The sequence below is a fragment of the Jaculus jaculus genome, chromosome 2 (assembly GCF_020740685.1).
Source record: "Jaculus jaculus isolate mJacJac1 chromosome 2, mJacJac1.mat.Y.cur, whole genome shotgun sequence".
NCBI classification, from domain to species: domain Eukaryota; kingdom Metazoa; phylum Chordata; class Mammalia; order Rodentia; family Dipodidae; genus Jaculus; species Jaculus jaculus.
In genome coordinates this window covers 6263277-6277390 of record NC_059103.1, presented here as the reverse complement: position 1 = coordinate 6277390, position 14114 = coordinate 6263277, and the positions used below count along the sequence as shown (strand labels likewise).

Below are 14114 nucleotides of genomic sequence, written 5' to 3'. Positions count from 1 at the left end.
TCTGGGCACCATGTGCTGCCTCAGATTTAAGCTCCAGCCACATAGTACAATGCTTATGAGAAGAAGTCTATAATGACATTTCAACATGAACCACCTTGGGCCCTGGGGGACATCAGGGAGTGCTGGGCATTGCCAAGCACAGGCTGGAGCCTCCAGGAGATAGACCGGAGCTGCCAGGCATGGCTAAGAACCTCCCCCCTCCCCCCGCCACAGGAGGCCACTCCCTCTCCAAGCCCAGCACACCTGAATGTAGGCACTACCCATAGCTCTGTGACCTTTGCCAGTTGCCTAGAAAACTCCTTATATGGTGTTAGCCAGCAGCCTTCACATAGCCCATCCCCTGCGACCGTCTTCCCGCTACTATGTAGATCACCTGACGCTCTCCCTAAGTGCTGGAATGAACGTCCCTAGGCATCGGCTTTGAACCTATAAGTCCCCTTAGGATCCTCTTCCCCCTGTCATCTGCTTATAAACCCATTTCCCTATTGAATAAACGAGAACTACTCTCTGAAGTCATCTCCTGGGTATACATCCCTTCGTGCACATGGCCATTCAAGACCCTGCTCTCCACGGTGGCCTGGATGCCTTCAGGGAACCGCAGCCCCGAGGATCCAGGGACCCACGGCTGGTGCCTGAACAGGGACCCTCTGAGATGCGCCAAGGTAAGTGTGTGCTCTCCCAGACAGATGACTGTCATCTGGGGACATCGGACCCTCCTGTGGCCTTGCCTCCATGTTTTGAGGACTGGCAGGTTTCTCTCTCTCTCTCTTTTTTTTTTTTATTAATTTTTTTGTTCATTTTTATTTATTTACTTGAGAAAGAGGCAGATAGAGAGAAAGGGCACACCAGGGCCTCCAGCCACTGCAAATGAACTCCAGACGCGTGCGCCCCCTTGTGCATCTGGCTAATGTGGATCCTGGGCAATCGAGCCTTGAACCGGGGTCCTTAGGCTTCACAGGCAAGCACTTAACCACTAAGCCATCTCTCCAGCCCTTGAGGATTGGCAGGTTTCTCTTTTTCCTCCTTCACTTTCAGTTCATGGCATCATCTTGGCATTTCCACTCTTTTTCTGTCATGAGCAATTTTGTCTCCCACCAAAAGGAATCACAGATTCATGGATTATGGGCTCTCCTGAAAGTTAGGGGAATTAAGCTGTCCCAGAGGGAGGCCAGCTCCTTTGGGGAGGAAGTCCTCCAGGTCACCCCCTGGATGCTTTCTGGGGATCCATGTGACCCAGACACGTGGACCCACATAGTTTATCTGGCTAGGAAACGCAAAGTTCAGGAAGGAAATTTCCCCTCACTTCCGTACCATGTCCTTTCAAGTTTCTCTACTAGGGCAGCAGTGAAACTGCAAGCCGGCTGCACAAGCGTTCCAAAGCGGCCCGGGTTGCAGCGGTCTCTGTGGCCTGGGCCCCCTCATTCCTTTCTCCTTGGGGAAGCCGGACGTGGGAGGCTCCTATCCACTCCCCCGAAGACCATGTTCGATCCCGGCCGGCAAGCATTCCAGCCATGTCTTGGCCATCGCCTCTTCTGGGTGAGAGCCCCGGAGCGGGGTGGGGCTGATCTGAAGGTAGTGAGTCATGCCCAGCTGCCACCTCCAGCGCTGGCACCATGATGTGGCCAAAAAAAAAAAAAAAAAAAAAAAAGAAATGAGAGAGAGATGCTTAGCAGTTACACACTTGCCTGTGAAGCCTTAGGATCCTGGTTTGAGGCTTGATTCCCCAGTACCCATGTAAGCCAGATGCACAAGGTGGCGCAGGCATCTGGCGTTCATTTGCAGTGGCCGGAGGCCCTGATGTGCCCATTCTCTCTGCCGTCTCTGCCCCTCTCTCTCTCCCTATCTGTCGCTCTCAAATAAATTCTTTTTTTTTTTTTAAAAGGTCATGTTTAACTAAAGCCTATGGTGAACTGAAAGTTTACACAAACAATGCTGTTTGTTACATGATATCATAAATATAATTACTGAGTTTATGTTCTAAGTCAACTTCAACTTACATAGAAAATTATTACAAACAACAGAATTCTCTCTGAGGTGGTGACTCATAATTTGCCAGGTATTTTAAAAAGATTGTAATGTCCTGTTACTTAAAAGAAGGAGGTAAGTGGCCTGACTTCTAGGCCAGCCTGGCTCAAGAAACAAAATTTGCCTTAGTTACTCCTAATAAAATCATTTCCAAGTGTGTTTGAGGTATTGATGACATAAAATTGTTTTAATCTAGACTACTTGCTTGTCAGTGAGTATAATAGGATTAATCAATTTGGTGTAGTTTCTCTTAATAGTCTTAGAAGCAAGATGGTTAATTATGGGGTGAGATGAGTTGATTGAAGGAACTGGGAAGGAATTTTTCAATGTTGGACATAGAATGCTCATTAAAAATGTTTTTTTTTTTTTTTTTTTAGTGGTTCTTAGATCAGAATGTTAAAGTATGTGGATCAAGCTGTGTGCGTGTAGGAAAGAATTTTCAGGCTAGTACCTAAATACCATGCCTAAAGTTAAAGATTTTTCAACTGTTTACAAACTCTTAAGGGTGTTCTAAGTGATTTAATTTCAGTCACTATAACCTTTCTGCACCTGTTAGGTAAAATATGTTGGGATAACTTGTTTAAGCTTTATCAAATTTAAGTCATGGGTAAAACATAAAATTGTTTTATGTTAATAAAAATTTATATGGTACTTAAACTCAATGGCTATCAAGATTAAGCTAAAATCATTGGTTGTCAAATGGTATTTGTTCTTTTTTTTCTTTTTTTTAAATATTTTTTTGTTTATTTTTGTTTATTTATTTGATAGTGACAGAGAGAAAGAGGCAGACAGGGAGAGAAGAGAGAGAATGGGTGCGCCAGGGCCTCCAGCCACTGAAAACGAACTCCAGACGCGTGCGCCCCCTTGTGCATCTGGCTAATGTGGGTCCTGGGGAACTGAGTCTCGAACTGGGGTCCTTAGGCTTCACAGGCAAGTGCTTAACCACTAAGCCATCTCTCCAGCCCGGTATTTGTTCTTTCAAGACAGATTTGTCAAGGGTTGTATTAGAATTTAGCTGTCTGGTTTGGTTCAATAAAGACCAGATTCTGCTCTATTGTATGTAAAGTAAGTGGCTCATTTCTGACACCTTAAGTCCAGTGCTTATAACAAAATTAACTCTTAAGACATATTCCCTACTTTATAGTACAGCCTCATGCTCAAACATTGGTCCTCATCTGAGAGAAATAATTTCAAGTTCTGTGGTTCTGTTTCCAATGTTCTCTGGGTAATTGATACCCACACAGGTATCTGAACCAATCAAAGATGCTTTCAAACACAGGTGCTAAGACTTTATACTGTCTTGTCCTTTTCTGACAATTTCTAGGTTAAATTAATTAGTTAGTTTGCAAATTAATTGGTATTGTTTTCAAGACTGATAACAGGTTCTGCCTGTATTTATAAGTATTAGATATTTGAAATGTAAGATGTACCTACTTCCTATGCCTCAGATATGGCTTATGCTACCACAGGACACCAAATTTTAAAAGGTTGGACAAAATGATTTTAGAAGCCCTTGTGCCATTCTTTAACTAAATCTAGTTCAGTAATCAAATGTGCTCTATATGTACATATACCCAGGCTGGTGTAACTTCCTTTCTAAGTGTGTTAATTACCTATGTAGAAGCTAAAGCAAACTGGAACCATCAGAGCAAGAGGCGCCAATATATTGGCCTGTGCTCCCAGGTCATGAGGCCACTGGAGATGATGGGACACTTCTACACTGGGCCCCTGGTAAGTCACCTGTCTTCGTGAGCAGGGAGGATATGGAGACCCAAACAAAATTGTTGTGCAGTCTGAAACAGAAAAATCACAATTGAGGAGCAATCAGTCCTCCTGACTTCCCAAAGAAGAGAAAACTACTTGGCCAGCATGGCCCTGACTCCTCCTAACAGACAGAAAACACCAGTGAGCTATAGGGCTACTCCTGGACCCCTAAACTCTCCTTTGGAGAGCTATTAGTGTCCTCCATAATTAATCCTTGATTAAATTTTGGATATCTGATTGGTCTTAAACACTAAGAGAAATGTATAACCAAAAACAAAGAGATACCTCTAATATATGAATGGCCTATTAAGCAATACAACAAGAGTTTTCCAAGAGGGGAAACAAACAAGACCTTAGGACATTTTCTCCCATCTCTAATAGTTCTAATTCTATTTTAAAAAAACAACAACTATAAAGCTGGGCATGGTGGTGTCTTTAATCCCAGCACTTGGGAGGCAGAGGTAGGAGGATTGCCATAAACTCAAGGCCACCCTCAGAGTACAAAGTGAATTCCAGGTCAGTCTGGGCTAGAATGAGACCCTACTTCAAAAAACACAAAACAAAAAACAAAAAACAACCCTCCCCCCAAAAAAACAAAAGAAAAAAAAAAACTATAGATGTCAAAAGGGTTCTTTTCAAATCTAAAACTATATAAATAAGTTCTGAAACCAAAAATATATTTGTACAGCCTTTAATGGCACCCAATGGCTCTCTATTATCAAGGTTAAATGATGTGTATATGTTTCTGATAACTCTGCTAATATCTCTTCTGTCTTACAAGCCATATGGAAACAGATTCAGGCTGTGTCAAACACAACTGTGACATTCGGTGGACAGTTCTGGAAGAAAATCTCAGCCAGCTCATGCTCAGATGGTCCTGAGACAATCTAAGTCCGTCTACCTCAATCTGTGGTTCCTTCATTTCCCTTGAAATCAACAAACTGTTCCCATCCGTGGGGCGCGTTCTTTTTGTATCACTTCAATAGGACCGATCTGTCCAGTCTGGTCCCGGTGTGTGGAAGCAGAGTGAGCTGAGTAGACGCAGAGAGCGGAGGATGGCTTCTCAGGGAGGACGGGGTCAGCCCACGATGAGTCCCATGTATGTCGGTCACTGAGAAGAGTCCCTCTCAGCCATCTGTGCTTTCCAGTGGAGGCACGCCGTCCACACGGTTGTGCAAATCCCGGATCCAGGCAGGAGGAGGTGCGTACATACCATGGTTCAAAGGCATTGTAGGTGCCAGGGAATCTGAACTCAAGTGTATCATTTAAAATGCAAAATTCATGACCTCACAGGGCCTGACACTACCTATACAAGACCATCATAACAGGAGGAAAAGATCATGATATCAAAGGGGAAAGTGGGGGGAGGGAATCACCATGGGATATTTACAATTATGGAAGTTGTCAATAAAAAAACAAAAAACAAACAACAAACAAGGGCTGGTTAGATGGCTTAGAGGTTAAGCGCTTGCCTGTGCAGCCTAAGGACCCCGGTTCAAGTCTTGATTCCCCAGGGCCCACGTAAGCCAGATGCACAAGGGGGTGCACCCATGTGGAGTTATTTGCAGTGTCTGGAGGCCCTGCTGCGCCCATTCTCTCTCTCTCTGCCTCTTTTTCTGTCTGTCACTCTCAAATAAATAAATAAAAACAAAAAACATTTAAAAAACAAACAAAAATAAAATAAAATAATAAAATGCAAAATTCAATTTTTCTGGTTCCATCCATAACTTACTTTTAGTATAGGCAAGCTACTTAACTTCTGCTTTCTTAGTTTCCTAAGAAATGAGCTATAAAGGGCACTCAGTGTTCCGGGGGTAAAAGCAATTCTAGGTATGACGAAAAGGGCCCATTTTATTAAAAAAAAAAAAAATCTAATACAGCACACACATATACTAAAGCTGTAAATGACATCTGTGAAATCAGCGGTCCACCTCAGTTCAGTCTCTAACCCAAGGTGGAGTCCTGTCCTCGCTTTGCACGGTTCCGGCCCCCATCCCTGGGTTAGGAGCCAGCACCAGGCAGGAAAAGGCCTTGTCCACTTCCTGACCTGGGCTCTCTTCAATCAGTCATTCCTCCCAGCTCTTCCTGGAGACGAGCAGGGTGCATGTAGCCGTGTGCCCACAAGGTGGCGCTCACGAGCGTTGCAAAATCAATTGCTACAGGCACGTTCTGTATCAAATTTTAATTTTAGAAAACAGTAGTTTCACGGGGTGTGGTGGTGCATGTCTGCAATCGCAGAACTAGTGAGGTGGAGGCAGGAGGGTCAGGAATTCAAGGCCGTCTTTGGCTTCACAGAGAATTAGGTTATATAGTAGGTTTGAGGCCAGCTTGGACTACATGAGACTCTCAAGAAACAAGTGTCTATGTGCCTGTTTATGTGGACATACGGCCACAGCATGAATGTGGAGATTTAGAGGACAACTTTCAAATGAGCCCTTTCCTTCCAGCTCTTTAAAAAACCATGTATTTGGACTCAAGAGATGGCTTAATGGTTAAGGTGCCTGCCTGTGCACCCTAAGGACCCATGTTTGACTCTCCAGATAACACATGAACCAGAGGCACAAAAGGTGAGGCAAGCGCAAGGTCGCCCGTGCCCACTAGGTGGCACAAGCGTCTAGAATTCGATTTAAGTGGCTGAGGCCCTGGTGAGCCAATTCTCTCTCTCTCTCTCTCTAAAATAAAATAAAAATACCCATTTATTTAAGCCCATTTATTTGTGTGTGTGTGTGTGTGTGTGTGTGTCTGTGTGTGCATGCCAGGGTCTCTTGCTGCTGCAAATACCAGATGCTTGCACCTCTTTTGGTATGCACACGCCACATACAGTGCACATATTACAGATATACATGGACACACACACACACACACACACACACACACACGCCATTCCCCTTGGCTGGTTTGGATGTTGGTGCGGGAGAGGTGCTAGAGAAGGCACAGGAATGGTCTGGAAAGCTTGGAACCTGGCAGAAAGACCTAGTGACTTGAAAGTTTAGAGCTTACAGTTGCACTAACTTGGGGGTCTTGCCTCTTCCTATCTCTCAAACCACCCCAGTATCACTCCCCACTCTCCCGTTTCAGCACCATCCCTGACTGCCGGCTGCCCCGGGCGGACCCTCACCGGGGCTCCTGTGTCTCTGCTACCCACTCCCCCAGGGTCATCCTTCTTTTCTCTCTGGGAAAAACTTCCCCACCTTTTCCCTCTGTCACCCTTCAGGCCTTAGTTCTTAGACCTCTGTGCCCTCTCTCTACCTTCCAGTCATGGCCCCAAGATGAAGAAATGGGGGGCATAAAGAGGGGTGACATATGTGTAGACAGTCCAGGGCAGACTGGGGCAGCTTAACCCCACGGAGAGCAGTGGATCCTGGGGAGCCGTGGGCTGGGGAGATGCAGAGAGCATTTCCTGGAACAAGCTACTCTTCACGCTATGACTAGCCCTGGCCCCGGCCCCCAGGCCCCCAGCCCTGTGGCTTCTGTCTCGCCACAGCTACCTTGTGGTGTTAGCACCTGGCATTGTGGAAACAAAAAGAAAGTGCACAGCCCACAGAAGGCAAGACCACTGCAGGCCAAGAACTTGACAGTGGACTCTGGAAGCAACACCCTGTCCCCAGCTCCTGACTCCAGCCCCTTCCCCGGGGCTCAGACCCAACTTACCTGAGGCTCTTTTGGAGAACCTTGCAAATGATGAAAGGGCGGGGGTTGCAGCTCAGTGGGTAGAGAGCTTGCTTAGCACGCATGAGGCCTTGGGAATGCTCCATCCGCAGCACCACATAAACTCGACACAGTGATGCACACCCGTAATCCCAGAATTTGGGAAGATCAAGAGTTGAAGGTCGTCAGGCTGGAGAGATGGCTTAGCAGTTAAGGCGCTTGTCTGCAAAGCCTAAGGACCCGTGCTGGACTCTCCAGATCCCACGTAAGGCAGAGGCACAAAGGTGAGGCAAGCGTAATGTCGCACACTCCCTCTTGGTGGCACAAGCTTCAGGAGTTCAAATTCAGCGGCTGAGGCCCTGGTGTGCAGAGTCTCTCTCCTCTCCCTCTGTCTGTCTCTCAAATAAAAATAAACTTAAAAAAATTTTAAAAAAATAGTTAAAGGTCATCTTTGGCTACGTATCAAATTCTAGGCCAGTCTGGGCTATATGAGACCTTATCTCAAAAAAAAAAAACAAAAAAACTTATAGGCAGTTTCTTACAGATGTTCACTGCTTAAGCCTAACCTTTCCTTTTCCTCTCTCTCTTTTGGATGGATACAAGCCATGTATGTCCCGACACTAGGCTTTCTTACTATGTTCTCAACAGATCTCCTTTGCTTTACCAGAAAGAATTATGAAGATGGAGACAAATAAACTAACCCTCTCGTACATACCCAAACCTGATATCACACTTTCCCAGATTTCCTGTGTCCTGTGAGCTCTGTGCTTCAGGACCACGCCACCCTCCTGGTCTCTCCAGTGAGCCCTGACCTTTCAGCTTCAGGAAGCGTGGGCTGTCTTCTTAAGCCAGACACCTTCTGCACTGGGCTAGTAGCTCAGTGGTATTCCATTCCCAGTTCCACATTTTTTTAATATACATATATGTATTTAATTTATTAAAGAGAGCGACAGACACAGAGAGAAAGACAGGTAGAGGGAGAGAGAGAGAATGGGTGCGCCAGGGCCTCCAGCCTCTGCAAACGAACTCCAGACGCGTGCACCCCCTTGTGCATCTGGCTAACGTGGGACCTGGGGAACCGAGCCTCGAACCGGGGTCCTTAGGCTTCACAGGCAAGCGCTTAACCACTAAGCCATCTCTCCAGCCCCACATTTTTATTTTTTAAGGAAACTAAGAAAGAAAACAAAATAACCCCTTCTGATGAACCACAAGCCTTTGACCTCACCCAGCAAAACGACACTATTTCCCCAACGACCTCCTGCTGGACTGTGGGGCTGTCTAGACATCAACAGATTCAGGCTTCACCTGACCTCCTAAGACAAGACTCCCTGGCTTCCCCATGTTCCCAGGGACTCACTGGTCACGGCAGTCAGAAAAAGTTTCTACCCAGTGTGTTGTGGGTTGAATTGTGTTCCCCCCACTCAAAACATTTTACATGTTGAATCCGGACTCCCAGAGCCTCAGTATGAGATTTTATTTGGTAATCTGGTGGCTGTGGTCACAGAGAGGGGAGGTGACATTGGAGTCACAGGGCTAAGACATCATCTGGAAGCCCAGAGAGAGGCACTGGGAGAAAGTGGCCCGCCCACACCTTCATCAGGTTTCAGAACCTTAAGGAAATGGACCGGTCTATGGTTCTATGCCATGGCGGTCCTGAACTACGAACCTGCAGTGTGACTTCAAAGCCCACCCCTGCTGTTCAGAAAGACCCCTGGCTGCATGCACAGGTTTGTACGATGGTCGGGGGTGGGGTTCAGGCAGCCTAGGTGCTTCGGGGATTCAAGTGAGCAGGCGGGTTCCCCACTTGGCCATCTCTCCCTGAGGAAAGGCTGCAGACGAAGCAGGGGAGACAACCATGCCCCACAGCAGCGTGGCGGCTCTGAAGTGTGGACCTTAGGGTGGGCTCCTGGGAGCTTGTTAGGGGTGCCAACACTTGGGCGTCACCCAGAAAACCTCTGGGGTGGCTTTGGAACCAGGTGAGTACATTGGAGCAAATCCCCCTCCCAGCCTGGGCTCTGAAGGAGGGAAGCCCACACCCACCCTTAACACCAGGCGTTCCTTTTCTGAGGCAGGAGCATGACCACTTGTGCCGATCATGGTCACTCCATGATCCTGGGTTTGCTGGATCGTTTGTCTTATTTTTATTTTTTTTTCAGGCAGAGTCTCACTCTAGCCCAGGCTGACATGGAGCTCATGGCAATCCTCCTACCTCAGCCTCCTGTGTGATGGGATTAAAGGGGTACACTATCACTCCTGCCTAGATCCTAGTTCTTGAAACATTTTATGTTACTCTTAACATTATTGCTGATATATATATCACATACATACATACACACACACATATACATATACATATATATGTGTGTGTATATATGTGTGTGTGTATATATATATATATATATATATATATATATATATATATATATATTCTATGAGCATATATATTACTATTGTCTGTTTTGGCGAGTTCTGGGAATACAAACTCAGGCATTTATTTACTTATTTTTGCATAGGTTATAGTCTTCCTGTCCCCATTTCCCTTAGGGCCCTCCTTAACAGGCTTATTGGAGTTCACTGTTGGGTAGTTAGTGCCTCAGTCTGTCTTTGGGGAGGAGGCTGTGCCTCAGGATAGTTCTACCCGCCCTGTGTCTCTTATAATCTTCCTGCCCCTCTTCTGCAACAACCCCTGAGCAGTTTGTTTAGGTGTTGAGTTCTCTGTAGCCTCTGTATTTGTGCTTTGATGTGATGAACTCGGCAAGTGCTCTGCCCACTGAGCAATCTTCCCAGCCCGCTCTTAGTGCTCTGATACCTGTATTTTAATACAGCTGCTTTCCTTTACAGCCCTATTATTTTATACTTCTGAAAACATCCTGAGAACGCTTAATCTGATTTGAGATTCATGGTACCAAGGTCGTGGAGCAGTCCCTAGCTAGGCCCACAGGGACAAGGGGAGGGGTGGGAAACTCTCTTTTCTGATAGACAGATGAAAGGACTATTCTAGGACCTTCAAAGGAAGGATCCAGGAGACAGCTTCCAAAACACTCCTCCTCCTCCTCCGGCTCTTACATTCTTTCTGCCTCCCTCTTCCATGACTCCTGAGCCCTGAGTGGAGTGATGTAGGCGCCTCATTTAGAGCTGAGCACTCACAACAGTCACTTAGTCTGCTCGCTGGACATGAAACAGCCATTGAGAGCAGAGCAGTTGTCATTAGCTACACAAGACTCACACAATACCGGGTTCACCAATATTCTATTCAATATGATGGAGGAGGGCACCCCCAAAAAACACATAGAGGACCAGTTGGAAAGAAGAAAGGGTGCAGTAAAAGGAGCTGGGGAGGGGAGACAAAGAATGTGTTGGGGGATTATGATCAAAATACATTCCATCCATGTATGGAAATGGTCACTGACATTTTTTTTTAAAAGGATTCAGCAGAGTGTGGTGGCACACACCTTAAATCCCAGCACTTGGGAGGCAGAGGTAGGAGGATTGCCGAGAGTTCGAGGCCACCCTGAGACGACATCATGAATTCCAGTCTGAGCTAGAGGGAGACCATGCACACCTTTCCCCCCAGCACTCAGGAGGCAGAGGTAAGAGAATCGCTGTGGAAAGACTCACCAGAGACTTCCGGTTAAGATGGCAGCCTAGGAACCAGGCCAGAGCAGCCTAGGGGAGAAAAAGCCAACAAACAAACAAACAACCACAAAACACCCAGAAAAATACACTCTTCTACTAAAAAGTGAGGGCTATAAGAAATTGTCAACTATAGCAGAGAAGTAGGAGAGATTCAGCCGCGGCGGCACCAGGTCCGCGGGGCCACAGCCGCAAGGCTCGGCCTGAGCCACAGGAAAAGCCAGGGGAGGGGATTCTCCACTCACACCGGCCTGCTCACAAACCCAAGAAACGTGACGGGAGGACCGCAGTGACCAGTGGAGAAGCAGCTTGTGAGGAAGATGATCACGTGGACCAGCAGGAGAACTAGAGCCACCATCCAAAGCCTCCCCTCCCCCACAGCCAGTATAAGCACCAGCAAGCACCAGAGACCTGGGGAAGGGAGCTCACAGCACCCAGCACCGGCGACCAGAGCAGTGATCCAACGACCCAGCCAGCCTACTTCATCCCACAGTGCACCAAAGAGGGACCCAAGAAGGAGTGTGGCATAACTAAAACCAAAATCATCCCAAAAGGTACCCGGGATTGCACCACATCAGTACCTGCCAAATAAGCCTGGTATATAGGCCTGGACCGGAAGTGCAAATTGCACCTTGCATATCAGGATAAATTATATGTTGAATGGTTGGATTTTACATTCTTAAATAAGATATATTGTGGGCTTGTTATTTGTTGCTTCTTGATTTATAGTGGCTTTGTTTCCTCTTCTGTTGTTCATTAGGGAAGGGTCTTACTTGGTCACAAGCTGACTTGGAACCCTTAACAGACCAGAAATCTTAACCTCCTAGTTGTCAGGATTAAAGGTGTGGGGCAACACACACCCTAAGGGACTGTGACTTTGTCAGAGGATCTGGTTGTCATAATACCGCCTCTTGTATAAATAAATACTCTGTGCTGTTTATCATTTAATGTGTACATTGCTTAGTTAAATTTTAGAATCTTCCTATATTTTGTTCCACTCAGCCTACTTGAATACTCTCATAGCAGGCACACCCAACATCAAGGGTCACTTTTGTAGATACTCTGAGAGTCTTAAGAGCCACATCTAGCACCATAAGCTCCTGAAAATATATAACATCCGATTGATTGATACCTCTAATAATACTGCAGCTCAGCTAACTAGAAAACCCAAGCATTAAATTAATCCAAGATGCAAAATTATGTACATTATAACACAAGAAACACCAAAAATCAAGACAATGTAAATCCACTAAAAAGTATTAATGTATCAGAAATGACCTATAGTGAGAATGAGTTAGAGGAAATGCCTGAGAAAGATTTCAAAATAATGATTATAAAGATGCTCAAAGAAGTCAAAGAGGAAATTAAAGAATAAAACAGGAAATCAAAGGAATCAAAGAAGACACAGGACACCAATTTAATGAAATAAAGAGGTCAATACTAGACATAAGTAAGGAAATAGAAATAATAAAGAAAAACCAGTCAGATTTACTAGCAATGAAGAACACAGTTAATGAAATAAAAAAAATAAAACTCTGTAGAAAATCTCAACAGTAGAATGGATGAAGGAGAGGACAGAATTATCTAAACTAGAAGACCAGATGGCAGATCTAATACAATCCAACAAAGAGAAAGACAAATAATGAAAGTATGAATGGGAATTTCAAGATATTTGGGACACTATGGAAAGATCAAACATAAGAATTCAGGGTAGGACTGGAGAGATGGCTTAGCGGTTAAGCGTGTGCCTGTGAAGCCTAAGTACCCCGGTTCGAGGCTTGGTTCCCCAGGTCCCACGTTAGCCAGATGCACAAGGGGGTGCACGCATCTGGAGTTCATTTACAGAGGTTGAAAGCCCTGGCGCGCCCATTCTCTCTCTCTCTCCCTCTATCTGTCTTTCTCTCTGTGTCTGTCGCTCTCAAATAAATAAATTAAAAAAAAATTAAAAAAAAAAGAATTCAGGGTATAGTAGAAGGAGAAGAATTTCACTCTAGGCATTTTCAACAAAATCTTAGAAGAAAACTTCTGCCAAATTGGGAAAGAAGTGCCAGTGCATATACAGGAATCCTTTAGAACACCAACCAGACAAAACCTGGAAAGAACCTCTCCTCACCATATTATAACTAAACTACCAAACATGCAAACCAAAATAAAAATATTGAAAGCAGTTAGAGAGAAAAATCAAGTTACCTACAAAGGAAAGCCAATCAGGATCACAGCAGATTACTCAATACAAACTTTAAAAGCCAGAGAAGGACTTGGAGTGATGTATTCCAAGTTCTGAAGGATAACAACTGTCAACCAAGATTACTTTATACTGCAAAGCTATCCATTCAAATAGATGCAGAAATAAGAACATCCCACAACAGGCTAAAGGAAGATTTGAAAACAAAACCAGCTCTACAGACAATACTTGAAAGAATCCTCCATGCTGAAGAGAAAGAAAAGCACACATATAAGGTACCTGGAAAAAGCAAGCCATGCTCAAATACTAGTTAAAGCAAGAAAGCAAAGTAAAATTGGAAGAACTACAAAAAAATGGCAAAAATAAATGCACACCTTTCAATAATATCTCTTGTTTTATCTATCTATTTATTTATTTTTTTTGAGGTAGGGTCTCACTCTAGCCCAGGCTGACCTGGAATTCACTATGTAGTCTCAGGGTGGCCTCGAACTCATGGTTCTTCTCCTACCTCTGCCTCCTGAGTGCTGGGAATAAAGGCGTGCACCACTATGCCCGGCTTTCAATAATATCTGTTAATATCAGCAGCCTCAATGCCTCAACCAAAAGATATAGGTTTGCAGACTTGGTTAACCATCAGGCACCTTCAATTTGTTGCCTCCAAGAAGCTTACCTTTCTCCAAAGGATGGACACTATCTTAGGGTGAAAGGTTGGAAAACAGTGTTTCAAGCAAATGGGCCTAGAAAACAAGCAGAGGTTGCTATTCTAATATCTGACAAGGTAGACTTCAGTCCAACATTAGTTAGGAAAGATAAGGAAGGTCACTTTATATTGATTAAAAGCACACTCCAACAGGAGGAC

General features: G+C 45.1%; 1 pseudogene; it reads left to right on the top strand.

Annotated features, from left to right (window-relative positions):
- The first annotated feature begins 544 nt into the window (after positions 1–544).
- The window catches only part of LOC101601163, a 36640-nt pseudogene continuing 23070 nt past the window's right edge, over positions 545–14114 (top strand).